Source organism: Phascolarctos cinereus, unplaced genomic scaffold, assembly GCF_003287225.1.
Source record: "Phascolarctos cinereus isolate Bilbo 61053 unplaced genomic scaffold, phaCin_HiC Scaffold_3;HRSCAF=262, whole genome shotgun sequence".
Classification (NCBI taxonomy): Eukaryota; Metazoa; Chordata; class Mammalia; order Diprotodontia; family Phascolarctidae; genus Phascolarctos; species Phascolarctos cinereus.
The window spans coordinates 253,182,355-253,202,488 of record NW_027555736.1 but is presented as its reverse complement, the minus strand read 5'-3'; the positions used below and the strand labels follow the sequence as shown (position 1 = coordinate 253,202,488).

General features: G+C 35.9%; 1 protein-coding gene across 1 annotated transcript in view; it reads left to right on the top strand.

Moving 5' to 3' along the window:
- MDGA2 (MAM domain containing glycosylphosphatidylinositol anchor 2) overlaps positions 1-20,134 on the top strand; it is a 754,553-nt gene that overhangs the window by 668,682 nt on the left and 65,737 nt on the right. The window lies entirely within an intron of this gene.

Below are 20,134 nucleotides of genomic sequence, written 5' to 3'. Positions count from 1 at the left end.
CAAAACTATGATTTCATGTAAATGACAGCGATAGCTAACCATGCAGTAAAATTTGACATTATTTCCAGAGCCAGTGATTTTCTACATCCTTAAATATAAGGTAGAAAATATTCCTGATCACAAAGGAAATATTCATCTTTTCAATTTTCCCAGCCATCTACATATTTTGGTAGTTATTTTCTAGATGGCAGTATCATTGAGCATCTTATGACATTTTTCTTTGAATAGTAGATATTTCAAAGTTATACATTCACAGCATTCCAATCAAAAGATAAATCATCTTCTTAATAATATAAGTACATTACAATCTAGGTATCTGTCAAATTGACCTAATTTCTTGTATAATCATTTCTCCAAATCACAATGTAATAATAATAATAATAATAATAATAACAATAATAACAACAATAATAATAATAATATAATAATAATAATAAACACAGTGCTTGTGATGTGCCAAGTGTTGTGTTAAGTGCTTCAAAATTCCTGTCTCGGGGCACAGCCAAGATGGTGGAGTGAAAGCAGTGACTTGCTTGAGCTCTCCCCCAAACCGCTCCAAATATTCATAAAAATGGCTATAAACAAATTCTGAAGCAGCAGAACCCACAAAAAGACAGAGTGAAACAAATTTCCAGCCCGAAACAACCTGGATGATTGATCAGAAAGGTGTATTGTACTGGGGTGGGAGCACAGTGCAGCACGGCGTGGGTGCGCAGGCCTTAGAGGACTAAATCGTGGGCAGCTGTGGTGGTTTCCAGACTCCTCAATCCATGAATGCCAAAGACAACTTAAAAGGTCAGTGGGAAAAGTCTGTTTCTGTCGGTGGTCAGAGAGGAAGGCAGGGTTTCAGCTCCATTCCCCAAGAGTGTAGCCCTGGAGGGGGGCAGCTGCTTCCCGAGCTTCAGGCCCACAGACTGAGGGGGAATCCAGTGGCTGATCAGAGAGGGACTGCAGGGATCTCTTTGCCAGTGCTGAGGCAGGAATCTCTTGCTTTGCCCATGCTTGGATCTGGGTCACAGTTCTGGGCAGCAGTGCTGGGGTGAGGAGGAGCACTGGCGTGGTGGAGCTTGTAGTGGCTGTAGACCTCTCTACACCCTCATCACAGTTACAGGATAGAAAGGAGTACTTGTGGTCACAGGCCAGGAAAGGGGTAAACACCTCGCCCCTTATCATACCACCTTGGAAGAACTGAAAATTTACAGGTCCCTACAAGTATCTCTGAAAACAGCTATACAAACCCCTGAAGCTTGGGACAGTCCACTCTCTACATTGCAAGCAGACTCTTACCTTAACAAAGAGTTTAAAACTCAAGTAATTGTCTGGGATCATGAGTTAGCAGCACAAAAAGAGTCAGACTATATTATCTTATTTTGGTGAAAAGGAAGATCAAAATATACAACCAGAAGAAAACAAAGTCAAAGCTCCTACATCCAAAGCCTCCAAGAAAAATATGAATCAGTCTCACACCTTGGAAGAGCTCAAATGGGATTTTGAGAAGCAAGTAAGGGAAGTAGAGGAAAAACTGGGAAGAGAAGTGAGAATGATGCAAGAAAATCATGAAAAACAAGGCAACAGCTTGCTAAAGGAGACCCCAAAAAATACTGAAGAAAATAACACCTTTAAAAATAGCCTAACCCAAATGACAAAAGAGGTCCAAAAAGGCAATGAGGAGAAAAATGCCCTAAAAAGGAAAATTGGCCAAATGGAAAAGGAAGTCCAAAAGATTACTGAAGAAAATACTTCCTTAAAAATTAGAATAGAGCAATTGGAAGCTAGTGACTTTATGAGAAATCAGGACATTGTAAGACAAATCCAAAAGAATGAAAAATTAGAAAACAATGTGAAATATCTCATTGGAAAAACAACTGACTAGGAAAATAGATCCAGGAGAGAGAATTTAAAAAGTATTGGACTATCTGAAAGCCATGATCAAAAAAAGAGCCTAGACATCATCTTTCAAGAAATTATCCAGGAAAACTGCCCTGATATTTTAGAATCAGAAGGCATAATAGAAATTGAAAGACTCCACAGATCTCCTCCTGAAAGAGATCCCCAAAGGAAAACTCCTAGGAATGTTGTAGCCAAATTCCAGAGTTCCCAGGTCAAGGAGAAAATATTACAAGCTGCCAGAAAGAAACAATTCAAGTACTGTGGAAACACAATCAGGATAACACAAGATTTAGCAGCTTCTATATTAAAGGACTGAAGGGCATGGAATATAATATTCTGGAGGGCAAAGGAGATAGGATTACAACCAAGAATCACCTACCCCAGCAAAACTGAGTATAATCCTTTAGGGGGAAAAATGGTCATTCAGTGAAATAGAGGACTTTCAAGCATTCCTGATGAAAAGACCAGAGCTGAATAAAAAAATTTAACTTTTAAATACAGGACTCAAGTGGAACATGAAGAGGTAAACAGGAAAGAGAAATCATAAGAGACTTATTAAGATTGAACTGTTTACATTCCTGCATGGAAAGATGATATTTATAACTCATGAGACTTTTGTCAGTATTAGAGTAGTTGAAGGAAAATTTATATGTATGTATAGATAAATAGATAGAGGGCACAGGATGAGTTGAAGATTAAAGGGTCATATCTGGAGAATAAAATTAAGGGATGAGAGAGGATGATACTCAGGAAAGAAGAAAAGGAGAGGTATAACAGGGTAAATTATCTCACAAAAAAAAGAGAAGTTTCTTGCAGTGGAGGGGAAGCAGGGGAAGCTGAGAGGGAATGAATGAATCTTACTCGCATAGGATTTGGCTTAAGGAGGGAATGACATACACATTCAATTGGGTATGGAAATCTGTGTTTCCCTACAGGAAAATAGGGGGAGAAGGAGACAAGAGAGCAGGGGGATGATAGAGGGGAGGGCAGATTGGGAAAGGGGGTAATCAGAAGGAAATACTTCTGAGGAGGGACAGGGTCAAAAGAAAGAATAGAAAAAATAGGAGGGCAGGCTAGGATTAAGGGAAACATTTTTCACAACATGCCTACTAGGAAGTGTTTTACATAACTACATATGTATAACCTATATTGAATTGTTTGCCTTTTTGAATGAGGGTGGATGGGGAGGGAGGAACAGAGAAAATTTGAAACCTAAAGTTTTAAAAACATATGTTTAAAAAAATGTTTTCACATGCTACTGGGAAAGAAGAAATACAGGAGATGGGATATAGAAGTCTATCCTGCCCTACAGGAAAATAGAAGGGGAAGGGGATAAGAGAAGGGGGGAGAGATAGAAGAGAGGACAGACTAGGGGAAGGGATATTCAGAATACATGCCATCTTGGGGTGGAGGGAGGGGTGAGATGGGGTGAAAATTTGGAACTGAAAAACTTGTGGAAGTGAATGTTGAAAACTAAAAATAAATAAATTTAAATAAAAAAAAAGAAATCCTAAAAAAAAAACCAACCAAAATTGTTTTCTCAATTAGCATTATAAAAATAATGCTAATATAAAAATAATATCATGGATTTAAAACATCAACAGAAAAGTTATTTATTGTCAAATAACATTAATCCAGTCAAATGCATTTATTTAATATCTTTAGTGGAAAAAATACATTACATTCACATATCAAGTTAGGCATGCTAAAGGGGTTACATTCAGAGATGATCTAGTTGCAAATATAGCTACAAAGGCAGCCAAAATCATTTACCATTCAGTGCACAAATCAGTCATGCTGTGAATAATAATTTTCCCAATTAATTTTTCAAAACCCAATATAATTTTAACTTCAAGATATTTACTAAGTAAACCATCCCCAGTGATCTGAATATGACTTAACTTTGACAGAAAAATTACACATAATTCTTATTCTTAATAGCTCATTATAAAATACCTTTCATTTTCTACTCAAAAAAAGATCATGTGTTGGAACCTGCATTTTCTGGAAATAAAACTAGTACTGTTATCTCTCTGTATTAAACAAGGACATAATGTCACTTATCATTCTAATGTTCAAAAGAATTAGTGAAAACCTGTGAGCTGTGAGCTTGCTGAAATAGGATTTCATCTTTATGGGATCAGGCATTAGAAACTTCTCATTTTATTCACATTAAAGGGGACAAAAGGGAGTCTCTGCTGCTTATAGTTAATTTAGTTTACTATGTTTCCCCAAGTCTACTAAATTTTGCTTCAAAGTCTCAGCATTGGATCCATTAGACTATGCCCTCAGGAGTCATTGTTTAAGTAATTCAGCAAGTTCCTGTTTGAACTTCTCTTATTACCTGGAAAGTTTCTTTATGGTATAAGTCAACCCATCTTCTGCTCACCCAATGAAGGAACTCACATTCTGGGGTGTTGTAATCGTGTAAGTAGGAACAAGAAGTTTATTCCTCACTGTTAATATCTATCTCCTGTTCAATGGCTCTGATTTCAGCACAATATAGTGCAACCTCTGAGACAGAGACTATATATATTTTCCCAAAAATACACAGATTTCTGGTTATGGACTATCAGTTCCCAATCCTTTCAAAAGATCTACCTTCATTTTTGCTGATAGTTACCAGCTCTGTTAGTTGCCCTTCCACTTCCAGTGTATTGTCCTTAAAAGCCACAAGCTCTTTCTATAGGGGCTAAATACTCTTGGCCAATTTACCATTGGTCTTTTTGGGCTGGTAGTCCAACTTCTGCAGAATAGTAAACAATAGCTAGGGAATGATGGATTTGATACCTATCAGCCTTCTCCAGCACTCACTGGGCCAATTGTTACAGATCAAAGAGACCCTACTTTCTGTTCCACTGAGAGGATTACTCACACATAGCCAAAATGGTTTTAGCAACCAGCTATATAATAGTAATAGAATATTACTGTGGTACAAGAAATGATAAGTTAGATGATGTTAGAAAACATGGACAGACTTGCATGAAATAATGAAAAGTTAAATGAGCAAAACCAGGAGAACATTGCATATAATAGCAGCAATATTGTTTTAAGAAGAACTTTTAGAGACTAAGCCATTTTGACTCTTATAAATATCCAAATTAACTACAAAGAACATGTGAAGGAAGATGCTATCTGCATTCAGAGAAAAAAATAATAAATAGAATTATGTGTAGAATTATTTTACATATATGCATATTTGTGTCTAATGGTAGCCATCTCTAGGGTGGGAAAGGGGAGTAAAAAGGGGAAAAAAGAAATTTACAGGATAACCTTATTACATATTTAAAAGAAATAGCAAGTGACACATAATAGATTTGCAGTTTCACGTGCAATCATTTTTATTATGCTAATTTATGGAAATGTTTGTTTTATTCCATAAATTAAAAATAAAATAAATAAAAAATTTAAAAAGAATTATACTGATGAATTCCTAGTATTCCTTACCTGAGGATACAGAAGGGTTATTAAAATTTGGAATAAAATAAATGAAATGGAATATGTTGTACTCTGAAAACAAAACAAATAAACAATGAGACGATAACTTCTCTGGCTAGTTAATTTCCCCATCTAGAAGCCTCCCAAAGTAAATTTACCTAGAGTAAGCTAGAAGATTGCTGAATTAAGCAACTCAAATTATGTCCCACCTGGTGCAGTCCCATTTGGGGTACCAAAAATTGTGACAGCGTATTGACTAGTTACTGCAAATACTTAGTGACACAGAAAAAAGTAATTACGATTTGTTCACTCACAGTGTGACACATAATCAAAAGTCAATGGACACATTTCTGTCATAATTTTCTTAGTGATATTTATGCCACATGGACATTTATGCCATCTTTCTGATCATAGAAGAAGGAAGGAACATGTCCTTTTTAACATAGTCATTCCTGCTAGATCATAGGGAACCTTAATTAGAATCCTTTATTGTATAAGGTAAAGAAAAAGAGTAGACATCTTTGTGCTGTCAAAATCTTCTGAATCTCCTTTGCAGTCATGAAACAATTGTAAGCAGAAGGGAGGGAACCAGCCTGTTGCAATGAGCCAGATTAATGATGAAGAACATAAAGGCTGATTAAAGCTGAGACCTAACCTGTGACAATCTAAAGGGTTCTATTTGTTCTTCTTGTTCTACTCATTTCACTTTGTATCAGATCACATAAATCTTTTCAGGTTTTTCTTGAGAGCGTCTTGCCCATCATTTCTTATAGCACAATAGTATTTTATCACAATTATGTGCCACAACTTGTTCAGCCATCCTCCAATTGATAGGCATCCCTTCAAATTCTAAATCTTTGCCACCAGAAAAGAGCTGCTATAAATGTATTTGTATATATTTTTAACTTTTTTTGTTTGTTTGTTTCTTTTGGGATACAGATCTGGTAGTGGTATTGTTATGTTAAAGGATATATATGGTTTTATAGACTTTTTGGCATAGTTCCAAATTGCTCTACATAATGTTTGAATCAGTTCACCACTCAACCAACAGCACATTAGTGTCTCAATTTTCCTATATTATCTCCAACATTTGTCATTTTCTTTTTCTATCCTATTAGCCAATCTAATAGATATGGGGTAGTACTTCAGAATTATTTTAATTTGCATTTCTCTAATCAATAGTGATTTAGATTTTTTTTCATGTGGCATTAGGTAGATTTAGTTACTTCATCTGAACACTGACTTTTCACATCTTTTGATTATTTATCACTTGGGGAATGGCTATTATTTTTATAAATTTGATTCATTTCTGTATATATTTAAGAAATGAGGTCTTTATCAGAGAAATTTGCTTCATAATTTTTTCAGTTATGATTCTTAACCGTATTACCTTCAATCTTATTCCTCAACCCATTTATTCTATTTTCTTTCTCTTTTCACCCCATCCTTCTTCAAAAATGTTTTGTTTCTGACTACCACCTCCCCCAATACACCCTCCCTTCTCTCAGCACCTTCCCTTTCTTATTCCTTTCCCCTCCTACTTTCCTGTAAGATAAAAAAGATTTCTAAAAACAATTGAATGTGTATGTTATTCCTTCTTTGAGCCAATTCTAAGGAGAGTAAAGTTCATGAACTCCCCTCCTCCCTTCCCCATTTTCCCCTCCACTTTAGAAGCTCTTTATTGCCTCTTTCATGCCAAATAATTTACAGCACTCAATTTCTACCTTTCCCTTTTTCTCAGTGCATTCTTCTTTCTCACCCCTTAATTTTACTTTTAAAGATATCCCATAATATTCAACTCTTGTTTTTGTCTTCTGTCTATACATACTCCTTCTAGCTCCCCTAATAAAGAGAAAGTTCTTAGGAGTTTCAAGTATCATCTTTCCACATAGGAATGTAAGCAATTTAATCTTATTAAGTCCTTTTGATGTCCCTTTCTTGTTTATCTTTTTATGCTTCTCCTGAGTCTTGGATTTGAAAGTCAAATTTTCTATTCAGCTCTGGTCTTTTCATCAGGAAAGCTTGAAAGTCTTCCATTTCATTAAATATCCATTTCTCCTCTGAATGATTATACTAAATTTTGATAGGTAGGTGATTCTTGGTTATAATACTAGCTCTTTTGCCCTCCATAATATCATAGTCCAAATGATCCTTTAATGTAGAAGCTGCCAAATCTTGTGGGATTTTTATCTGCAGAATTTTTTGTATAATATTTAAATTATGTTTTGCTTTCAACATTCACTTCCACAGGATTTTGAGTTCCAAGCTCTCTCCCCATCACTCCCCTACCCCCACCCCATAGTGGTCTGTATTCTGATTACCCCTTCCCCAGAACTGCCCTCCTTTCAATCACCTCCCATTTTCTAATCACCTTCACCTTCTATTTTCCTGTAGGGTAAGATAAATTTCTATCTCCTATTGCCTGTGTATCTTATTTCCCAGTCACATGCAAAAAACAAGTTTCAACATTCATTTTTCAAAACTGAGTTCCAAGGGGCAGCTGGGTGGCACAGTGGATAGAGTGCTGGCCCTGAAGTCAGGAGAACCTGAGTTCAAATCTGGCCTCAGACCAAACACTTTACATTTACTAGCTGTGTGACCCTGGGCAAATCACTTAACCCCAACTGCCTAAAAAAAAACCCCAAAAACTTTGAGTTCCAAAATTTCTCCTTTCCTCCCACCCCACCCACCCTCGTTGAGAAAGCAAGAAATCAATAAAGACTATACAAGTGAGGTCATGCAAAACACTTCCGTGATAGTCATGTTGTGAAAGACTAACTAAATTTTCCTCTAATCTATCCCATCCCCCCATCTATTCTATTCTCTCCTTTGACTCTGTCCCTCCTCAAAAGTGGTTGATCCTGATTACTCCCTCCCCCAATCTGTCCTCCCTTCCATCAGTACCCCTTATCCCTTCCCTCCCCTACTTTCCTGTGTGGTAAGATAATCCTGTGTTATCTTGACTGTGGCTTCACAATACTTGAATTGTTTCTCTCTGGCTGTTTGCAATATTTTCTCCTTGACAAGGGAGCTCTAGAATTTGGCTATAATGCTCCTGGGTGTTTCCTTTTTGAGATCTTCTTCAGAAGGTGATTGGTGGATTCTTTCAATTTCTATTTTATCCTCTGGTTCTAAAATATCAAGGCAGTTTTCCTTGATAATTTCTTGAAATGTGATGTTTAAGCTTTTTTTGACTGTGCCATTTGATTGTAGTTCAATAATTTTTAAATTATCTCTTCTGGATTTTTTTCAGGGGTAAAATTTTTGTAAATAAATTTTAGTCACATAGCTCAACACCCTAAGAGACTAGCAAATATATTTATCCCCTACTGTAATTCTTTTTTTAAAGTTTATTAATTTATTTTTTGTTTTCAACATTCACTACCATAAGCTTTTGAGTTTTAAATTTTCTGCCCCTCCCTATCTGCCTCCAAGACAGTATGCAATCTGATATAAGCTCTACATAAACACTCCTATTAAACATATTTTCACATTAGACATGTTGTAAAGAAGAGTTAGAACCAATAGGACAAACTACAAGAAAAAGAAATGAAATAAAACAGAAGAGAAATAAAAGAGCAAATAGTATGCTTCCATCTGCATTCAAACTCCATAGCTCTTTCTCTGGATGTAGATAGCATTTTCCATCATGAGGCTTTTGGAGATGTTTAAGATTCTTGCATTGCTGAGAAGAGCTAAGTCTATCAAAGTTAGTCATCACATGATATGGCTGTTACTGTGTACAACATTATCCTGGTTCAACTCAATTCATTCAGCATCAGACCATACATGCCTTTCCTGGTTTTTCTGAAGTCTGCTTGCTCATCATTTCTTATAGAACAATAGTATTCCATTACATTCATATACCACAACTTTTTTAGTCATTGCTCCATTGATGGGCATCAGTTCAATTTCCAATTCTTTGCCACCACGAAAAGAGCTGCTATAAATATTTTTGTACATGTGGGTCCTTTTCCCAGTTTTATGATCATTTGGGAAAAAGCCCTAGAAGTGCTATTGCTGGATCAAAGGGTATGCACATTTATTATAGCCTTTTGGGCATAGTTCCAAATTGCTTTCCAAAATGGTTAGATCTGTTCACAACTCTACCAACAATGCATTAATGTTTCAATTTTCCCATATCTTCTCCAACATTTATCATTTTCCTGTTTTTTTCATGTTAGGAAATCTGATAGGTGTGATGTGGTACCTCAGAGTGCTTTTGATTTGCATTTCTCTAATCAATAGTGATTTAGAGAATTTTTTTCATGTGACTATAGGTAGCTTTAATTTCTTGATCTGAAAACTTCCTGTTCATATCCTTTGATCATCTGTCAATCTGAGAATGACTTGTATTCTTAGAGATTTGACGTAGTTCTCTACATATGTTAGAAATGAGGCTCTTATCAGAGATACTGATTGAAAAAATTCTTTCCCAGTTTTCTGCTTCCCTCCTAATCTTGGTTGCATTGGCTTTGTTTGTGCTACAACTTTTCAATTTAATGTAATCAAAATTATCCATTTTGCATTTCATAATGTACTCTATCTCTTGTTTGGTCATAAAGTCTTCTGTTCTCCATAAATCTAACAGATTAAACTATTCCTTGCTCTCCCAGTTTGCTTATACTATCAACCTTTATATCTAAATTGTGCACCTATTTTGTCTTTACTTTGCTATATGGTGTAAGATTTTGCCTATGCTTAGTTTCTGTTGTATGCTTTTCCAGTTTTCCCAGAAGTTTTTGTCAAATAATGAGTTCTTATCCCATGAGCTGGAGTCTTTGGGTTTATCAAACAATAGATTACTGTAGTCATTGACTACTGTATCTTTCATACTTAACCTATTCCATTGATCCACCACTCTGTTTCTTAGCCAGTACCCAAATAGTTTTGATGATTGCTGCTTTATAATACAATTTAAGATCTGGTATGGCTAGACCACCTTCCCTAGCATTTCTTTTCATTAGTTCCCTTGATATTCTGGACATTTTGTTCTTCCAGATGAATTTTGTTATTATTTTTTCTAACTCTGTAAAATAATTTTTGGTAGTTTGATTGGTATAGCATTGTATAAATAAATTAGGAAGAGTTGTCATTTTTATTATATGAGCTCTGCCTACCCATGAGCAACTGATGTTTTTCCAATCATTTAGATCTGACTTTATTTGTGTGAAAAATGTTTTGTAATTGTGTTCATGTAGTTCCTGGGTTTGTTTTGACAGGTAGACTCCTAAATATTTTATAATTTCTACAGTAACTTTAAATGGAATTTATCTATCTCTTGCTGTTGGGCTTTGTTGGTAATATATAGAAATGCCAATGTATCCTGTAACTTTGCTAAAATTGTTTGTTGTTTTAAGTAGTTTTTTACTTGATTCTCTAGGATTCTCTAAATATAGCATCATATCTGCAAAGAATTATAGCTTTGTTTATTCTTTGCCTATTCTAATTCCTTCAATTTTGTTTTCTTCTCTTATTGCCAAAGCTGACATTTCTAGTACCATATTGAACAACAGTAGTGATAATGGACATCCTTGTTTCACCCCAAATCTTATTGGAAATCCTTCTAGCTTGTCCCCATTACATATAATGCTTGCTGAAGGTTTTAGGTAGATGCTACTTATCATTTCAAGGAAGACTCCATTTATTCCTATGATCTCTAGTGTTTTTAATAGGAATGGGTGTTATATTTTGTCAAAAACTTGATCTTCATCTATTGAGATTATCATGTGGTTTCTGTTACTTTTGTTCTTAATGTGATCAATTATGCTGATAGTTTTCCTAATATTGAACCAGCCCTGCATTCCTGACATAAATACTACCTAGTCATAGTGTATTATTCTTATGATAAGTTGCAGTCTTTTTGCTAATATTTTATTTAAAATTTGTGCATCTATATTCATTAGAGAAATTGGTCTATAATTTTCTTTCTCTGTTTTGACTGTTTCTGGTTTAGGTGTCAACACCGTATTTGTATCATAAAAAGAATTTGGCAAGACTGATTCTTCACCTATTTTCCCAAATAGTCTATATAATATTGAAATTGATTGTTCTTTAACTGATAGAATTCTCTTGTAAATCCATCTGGCCCTGGAGATTTTTTTCCTAGGGAGTTTACTAATGTCTTGTTCACTTTCTTGATTCTGAAATGGGATTATTTAACTATTTTACTTCCTCTTCTGTTAACCTGAGCAATTTTCATTTTTGTAAATATTCATCCATTTCACTAAGATTGTCAAATTGATTGGCATACAGTTGGGCAAAATAATTACTAATTATTGTTTTAATTTCCTCTTCATTGGTGGTGAATTTACCCTTTTCATTTTTGATACCAGTAATTTGATTTTCTTCTTTCTTTTTTGAAATTAAGTTAACCAAATATTTATCTATTTTATTGGTTTTGTCATAAAACCAGTCCTTTATTTTATTTATTAGTTCAATAGTTTTCTTACTTTCAATTTTATTAATCTATCCTTTGGTTTTCAGAATTTCTAATTTGGTATTTAATTTTCATTTTTTCTTTTCCTAGTTTTTTGTTTTTTAGTTTCCTGACCAATTCATTGATCTCCTCTTTCTCTATTTTATTCATGTAAGCATTTAGAGATATAGAACTTCCCCTAAGATCTGCTTTCGCTGCATCCCATGAGTTTTCATATATTGTCTCATTATTGTCCTTCTCTTGGATGAAGTTATTGATTGTTTCTGTGATTTGTTTTTTGACCCACCATTCTTTAAGTTTGGATTATTTAGTTTCCAAATAAATGTTTAGTCTATCTTTCCATGGCCCTTTGTTACATATAATTTTATTGTATCATGATCTGAAAAAGATGCATTTAATATTTCTGTTTTTCTGCATTGGATTGTGAGGTTTTTATGAGCTAGTACGTGGTCAATTTTTGTGTAAGTGTCACGTATCACTGGGAAAAAGTATATTACTTTCTATCCCCATTCAATTTTCTCTATAGCTAAACTTTTCTAACTTTTCTAAATTCTATTCACCTCCTTAAGTTCTTTCTTGTTTATTTTGTGATTAAATTTATCTAGTTCAAAGAGGGTGAGGTTGAAGTCCCCCAATAGTATGGTTTTGCTGTCTATTTCATCCTGTAATTCCCTGAACTTCTCCTCTAACTATGTGGATGCTATACCACTTGGTGCATATATGTTTAGTAATGATATTACTTCATTGTCCTTGGTGCCTTTTAGCAGGATGTAGTTTCCTTCCTTACCTCTTTTAACATGATCTATTTTTGCTTTTGCTTTGTTTAAGATCAGGATTGCTACCCTTACTTTTTTTTTTTACTTCAGCTGAAACCTAATATATTCTACTCCAGCCTTTTACCTTTACCCTGTGTGTGTCCCTCTGTTTCAAATGTGTTTCTTGCAAACAGCATATTGTAGGATTAAGATTTTTCTGCTGTTTCCATTTTATGGGAGAGTTTGTCCCATTTACATTCACAGGTATGGTTACTATCTATGTCTTTTTCTGCATCATATTCCCTCCTCCTCTGTTTGTGCTTTTCATCCTCCTTTTCTCCCTCTCCCTCCTCACTAGAGTTTTGCTTTTGATCACTGTCTCCCTCAATCTGCCCTTCCTTCTATCAGTCCCCTCCCTTTTCTTTACCATTCCCCTTACTACTTCTTCCCTTTCTTCTATCTTCCCTTCCTCTTTTCTATCCTCTTTCACCTCCTACTATCTGTATGTCAAGTTAGATGTCTATGCCTAACTCAGTATGTTATTCTCTCCCTGAGCCAAATCCAATGAGAGTAAAGTTTAAACAATGCTCATCTCCCTCCCTTCTTTTCCTGTACTGTGATATGTCTTTATGTCTCTTCATGTGATGTAATTTACATTCTTCTGCTCCCTCTTTCCTCTTCTCTTATTACAATTTTTTTCTCCACTTTATCATGTTTTTATCATCACATCAAAGTCAACTTAAACCCACCCATTCTGTCTATATGTATTCCTTCTAAATTTTGTAATAAAGATATAGTTCTTAAGCTTTATAAGTATCATCTTCTCATATAAGAATGTAAGCAATTTACCCTTATTGAATAATATGTTTTCCCCCTGTCTTGTTTGCCTTTTTATGCCTCTCTTGAGTCTTCTATTTAAAGATCAAATTTTATGTTGAGCTCTGGTCTTTTCATCATGAAAGTCTGGAAGTCCCCTATTCCATTGAATATCCATCTCTTCCTCTGAAAGGTTATACTCAATTTTGTTGTGTATTTGATCCTTGTTCATAATTCAGGCTCCTTTGTCTTATATAAGGAATATCTTATTCCAAGCCCTCCTATCATTTGATGTAAAAGCTGCAATGTCCTGCATAATACTCATTGTGGTTCCATGATACTTGGATTGTTTCTTTCTGGCTGCTTGCAGGATTTTCTCCTTGACTTGATAATTCTGGAATTTGTCTACAATATTCTTGGTGTTTTCAATTTGGGATCACTTTCAGGAGGTGATGGATGGATTCTTTCAATAACTATTTTACCCTCTGGTTCTAGGGCCTCAGGGCAGTTTTCCTTGATCTCCTGAAAGATGCTGTTGAGGCTTTTTTTTTATCATGGTTTTCAGGTAGAACAATAATTCTTAAGTTATCTCTCCTGGATCTATTTTCCAGGGTAGCTGTTTTTCCAATGAGGAATTTTATATTTCCTTCTATTTTTTTCATTGTTTTGATTGATTCTTGATTTCTCAGAGAGTCATTAGCTTCCAATTGCCCAATTCTAATTTTTAATGAATTGTGTTTTTCAGGTAGCTTTCATATCTCCTTTTCCATTTGGCCTATTTTACTTTTTAAGGAGTTGTTTTCTTCAGTGTACTTCTCCCCCCGTTTTGTCAACTGTATTTTTAAATGAATTGCTAAGTTTTTCTTCTATCTCCTTATTTGACTTTTAAAATCCTTCTTAATCTCTTCCAAGAAGGCTTTTGGGGCTTGAGACCAGTTTATATTCCCCTCTGAGGTTTCAGATGTGAGTATACTGAGAATGTTATCCTCTCCTAAATTTGTGTTTTGATCTTCCCTGTCACCAAGATACTTTTCTATGGTCACTGTTTTTCTATGTTGCTTCTTGCTCATGTTGTTTGCTTTTTTTCTGGCTTTTAAAGTTGATCTCTGCTTCTGGGGCACAGAGCGCACTGTCCCAGGCTGCTTGTGCTGGTGTCTAAGGGCCTGGTTACTGATTTGCTGAGGTGGGGCTTGCTGCTGCCTTGCTAGGATGCCTCCCCTCCTTTGCTTGTCCCCTGTAGCCACAGCAAGGACTTTTCCTATTAATCCCCCTAGCCTCATGAGCTAAAAAACTGCTGTATCTAGTCTTTGTACTGACTCTATTATTTCAGATTTTTTCCTGGGGCAATATTCTCTGGGCTTTTCAAGGTCAATAAGGGAGGATGAGAGCTTCTTACTGTTTACTCCACCATCTTGGCTTCCGGAATTGTAAATAGGTGACTTTCAAACATTCAGTCTGTGGGCTAATAGCTCTAGGAGCAGCACTGTTGCTGCTGCCACTGCTACTGCTATGAATTCAGTCACTCCAAAGGCCTGTTCCTGGTTTGCTGGTGGAGGTGATATATTAGCACACCCTGAGATGGGCTGTGCTTCTTTCTCCCACGGTTCTGACAGACTCCTTCCACTGACCTTCTAAGTTGTTCTGGCATCTGTGGGCTGAGAAAACTGGAACTCACCACTGCTGCTGGTGATTCAGTCCCCTGAAGCCTAATCAGGCTTTGCTTAGGCCAGGTCTGATGCTGCACCCTGCATGCTGGATGGTCCTCTCTCAGGCCATTGCAACAGACCTTTTCTGTCGACCTTCCATGTTGTCTTGTGCTAGAAATCTGCTTCACTCTGTCTCTTTGTAGGTTCTGCCACTCTAGAATTTATTCAGAGTTACCTTTTAGAGGTATTTGAAGAGATTTGGTGTTGATCTCAAGCAAGTCCCTTCTTTCACTCCACCATCTTGGCTCCACCTACTGTAATTTATTTTCAATATACCCCATGTCATGTTTATTTTTTATCTTTCATTTTGCTTCTTGGAAATTACAGAAGTTTGCTTTTATAAATTTAATTGGAATACATATTTTGTTCTATTTTAAAGGGGACTGAAAAAACAGAATTCAGAGGTCATGCAAGTACAAAAAGTAATTATGTTTGTCTAATACATTAGCAACTTCATAAAGTCAGTAATTGTGCAGCATTTTTTACATCTTAAATCAGACCAAAGACAGCCTTAAAATGTGCATGTATGTATAAAGGTCATTCACCTACTGACATTGTGGCTCAATGTAGTAATTATAGTAATTATCTTCCCCACTCCAGGTGTGTGTGTATGTGTGTGTGTGTGTGTGTGTGTGTGTGTGTGTCTGTTTCTGTCTGTATCTGTGTCAGTCTGTGTGTCTGTGTGTACATGTCTCTGAGAGAGAGAGAGGGAAAGATAGAGAAAGAGAGAGACAGGAAGAGGGAGAGTGAGAGGGAGCAAAAGAGATAGAAAGAAAAGAAAGAGAAAGGGGAGGAGGGAGAGAGGGAGGGAGAAAGGAAGGGAGGTAAGGAGGAACTCTGGCACCTCTCTGTTGAGAACATTATGAGTTTCTGGTAGAAGCTACTTTATATGGGTTGATGCTGCTGCAGCAGAGTAGACTGCCAGTCCTCTTTCTCTATTTCCTTATCAATAAAGGCCAGACTTCAGTGGGAAATAGAAAAAGATGCAGTGTATGGGGCTGGGGTCTGTACCAGTTCAATGACAATTGCAAGATGAGAGACTAAAGTTCCTGGGGCATCATCAGTCCCACTAGGGCCACAGAAGTCATAAAGTCAAAAAGGATGCACTTTACATGGAGATCATCTCCTGAATTGGTGTGAATAGATGCAAACTGAACAAGGGTGGAGAGGTGACTAGGAAAGGTAGCTGTAACAAAGGTGGAGGTGAGGGCAACAGTAACTACTAGGAGAAAAACCTAGTATATGGAGCCTTATGGAACAATCTCTGGGATCAGTCCAACACTGGCTCTAAAGGGCTGATGGAAAGTGATAATCAAGGGACCAACCAGCAAGCACTTATTTATAACAATAAAAGATGGACAGGCACTGGAGATTCAAAGACAAAAAAAGAAGAGTCCTCACCCTCAAGGACCTTATGTTCTATCAGAAGTGACAACATACATACATATAATAGATACAAGATAATAAAGCAGAAGGAAATCTGGAAAAGTCTTACTTGCAAGAGTAAGTTTGAGGCTTACCTTACAGGAAGTTAAGGATTCTAAGAGAGAGAAGTAAGAAGGGAGTGTATTCCAGGCATGGGAGACAACCAGTGAAAAAGCTTGGAGTTAGGAAATGGAATGACATATATGAAAAATAGAAAGAAGGCCAATTTAGGTGAAGTGGGGGTTCACAAACTCTCACAACTGAGGTGCACAAAGGGTAGTAAATGTAGACTAATAAGGCTAGAAAAGTATGTTGGAGCCAGGTGAAATGCTTTAAATGCCAGAGGACAATGATACAGTGAATTGGGAAATTATTATAGAAGATTGCTACTGACTGGAATGGATATCAAGATATTTAGAAAGATACAAAAATGACAGTGGAAAATCACAAAAAGAGATGGTTTGCTTAGTTTCAGAGTTTGTCATAGTTTTGTATTACAGAGCAAAGATTGAAGTACTGAAGCTTCATATCCTAAATAGATCTTAGGTATTCTATGTGAGTCATTGGTCCAAGTCTCTTAAGAACTTCATTATTCTGAATAAATGTGACTTCTGAATTGGTCCAGGCTTTAACTCCCCTAAGAGCTTCCACAGTTGAAATAAAAGAAAATGGAAGAGAGTAAAGGACTGGATTTGCAAATAAGGCGATCCTTCAGTCAGCCAGGAAACATTTTTAAGAGCTATTCTGTGCTAGGCTGTTTACTTAGCACTTGAGAAGCAAAGAGATAAAAGATAGTCCATGCCCTTAAGGAGCTTAGAATCTAATGGAGGAGACAACAAGCAAACAAATATGTAGGCACAAGCTATCTAAAGGATAAATAGGAAGTAATTAAAAGAGGGAAAGGCTTAATGAAGAGGGTTTAAGAAAGACTTCCTATAGAAGATTGGATCTTAGTTAGGATTTAAAGTAAGCCAGGAAAGTCAGCAAGTAAATATGAGGAAAGAGAATATTCCAGGCATGGAGGACGGCCAGAGAAAATGCCCAAAGCCAAAAATGGAGTGTCTAGTTTGTGGAACAGCCAGGAAGCCACTGAATCAAAGAGAGCATGGAGATAAGTGAAGTTAAGAAAACTGGAAAGGTGGGAGGGGGATAAATTATGAAGGACTTTGTATTTTGTATTTGATCCTATAGGCAATAGGGAAACACTGAAGTTTATGGAGTGGGGTGTGTGTGTGTGTGTGTGTGGTGTGTGTGTGTGTGTGTGTGTGACATGACAGGCCATGAGCTTTTGGAAAAATCACTTTGGCAACTAAATGAAGGATAGGTTGGAGTGGGAAGGGATGTTAAGGCAGATATATCCACCATTCACCTGTTAACAGTGGTCCAAGTGTGAATTGATGTGAACCTGCTCCAGAATGCTGGTAGTATCAAAGGAGAGAACGGAGCATATTTGAGAGATGTTGCAAAGGTGACATCAACGGACATTGGCAACAGATGGTATTTTGGTAGAGAGAGATATTGAGGAATCTAGGTTTGAACGTGAAGGATTGGGAGGCTGGTATTGCTCTCTACAATAACATGGAAGATAAGAGGTGGACAGAGTTTAGGAGGAAAGATAATGAATTTGGTTTTGGACATTTTAAGTTTAAGATATCTACTGGACATCCAGTTTAAGATGTCTGAAAGATAGTTGGAGATGCAATATTTCAGTTCAGCAGAAAGGCCAGCATAGATAGATTTGAGAATGATCAGTATAGAGATAAAAATTAAACACATGCAAGCTGATGAAATTACCAAAAGAAGTAATATAGAAAGATAAGAGAATAGGGCTGAGGACAGAACCCCATGAGTCACTTCATCCTCATCCAGAGGAGGAGACAGCAAAGGAAATTGAGAGGGACTGATTAGATAGGTACTAGGAAAATCATGAGACAATAGTATTGAGAGAGAAAGAGAGAGGGAGATGGTAATCAATAGTGTCAAAGGCAGCAGAGAGTTAGAGAGTTCAAGAGTTCAAGAAAAGTGAGGATAAAGAAAAGGTCATTGGATTTGGGAATTAAGAAATCATTGGTAACTTTGGAAAGAGTAGTTTCAATGGAATGATAAACTTACAAGCTGAATTGTAAAGCCTTAAGAAGAGAATGAGTGGAGAGAAAGAGGAGGCACATATTGTAGAGGGTCTTTTCTAGGAGTTTATCTACAAAGCACAAATGAGATAGAGAATGATAATTATCAGTGATAGAAGGAGCTGAGGGAGAGATGGCCATATTTGTAGGCAGTAAGGAAGGAGCCATTAGATAAAGAAAGACTGAAAATAAGTGATAGAATGGGGATGACAGCATTTGGGGAAAATAGAATATAAATGCCAGAAAAATTGAAGTAATTAAGTTTTAGTCATATGTAATATGTAGATTGACCATGGTGCCCTCATTCTATCTGTATATCAGATGGCCACTTGTCACATATGGTCTGTAAGGTATCTTTTTAAATTTTGTGTATATTTTATAAGGCTATCTCTGACACACACTGGCTGTGTGGTCAGGGCAACTCTAAGCCTATAAGTTTCAGAGCAATAGATTACCTTAGAAAAGTTAGTTTCTTCACAGAGTTCCCTAGACACTTGAAATCAAAGGTTTATATCTTTCCCTAACCCTAAAAAATAACTATAAATATTCAATAATGTCTTATTTGACATTTCTGTTTATCTTTATTTTCATCACCCTATTTACAAAATCAGCTAATGAATATTCATTCACAGTTGTGAAATTTTGATAATACATATTTAAAATTATTTAAGAGCAAAGAAATTCCTGTGCAATTGTGATAATTTATACCTAACTATACAAACTGAATTTCACTAAGGATTTAAAGCTAGAAGTGATTTTGTTGTTCAGTCATTTTTCAGTCCATCCCACTCTTCATGACCTCATTAGGGATAGCAAAGATACTGGAGGGGATTGAGATTACTTTCTCCAGCTCATTTTATAGATGATGAAACTGAGGAAAACAGGGTCCAGCGAATTGCCCAGGGTCACAAAGCTAGTAAGTGTTTGAGGCCAGGTTTGAACTCAGGAAAATGAGTTTTCCTGATGTCAGGGTTGGCACACTATCTACTGTGCTACCTACCTGTCCCTCCTTACTTAATGCCCATTTTTTTCACCTCCAGGTTGAAATATGAAATTCATGAATTTAGATGCAATTTTGACAAATGTAAATATAAATAAATTGTTTGAAATAATTCATTTTCATGAGTAGTACAGTAAGTGTTTTGAGTTCAAAGAGTGATTACCATGGACTCTGAAGTTTTTTCTTTTATAAAATATTAAATTCCTTTTGTTTTTACTGATTTATTTTAGAATATATGAACTCAAATAAACTACATTATATACTTACTGAAAAAGGTTAAAAAATAATGTTTATGACCCATAATATATGCTATATATGCTTTTGTAAATTATCTTTCTTTAGATTATGTGATACTGTGTGTTTTAACTTTAACAAGTAACAAAAGGTAAGAAAAACAACTTCTACTGTATTTTTGTTACTGTTTAGTTTTGCTACTGTATGGTATAATTATTATTTATATAGCTGGGTCAATATACATTCTTCATATATATGATTACTTTTCTCTACATCACTTCATACAAGGTTTCCACAATTAAAAA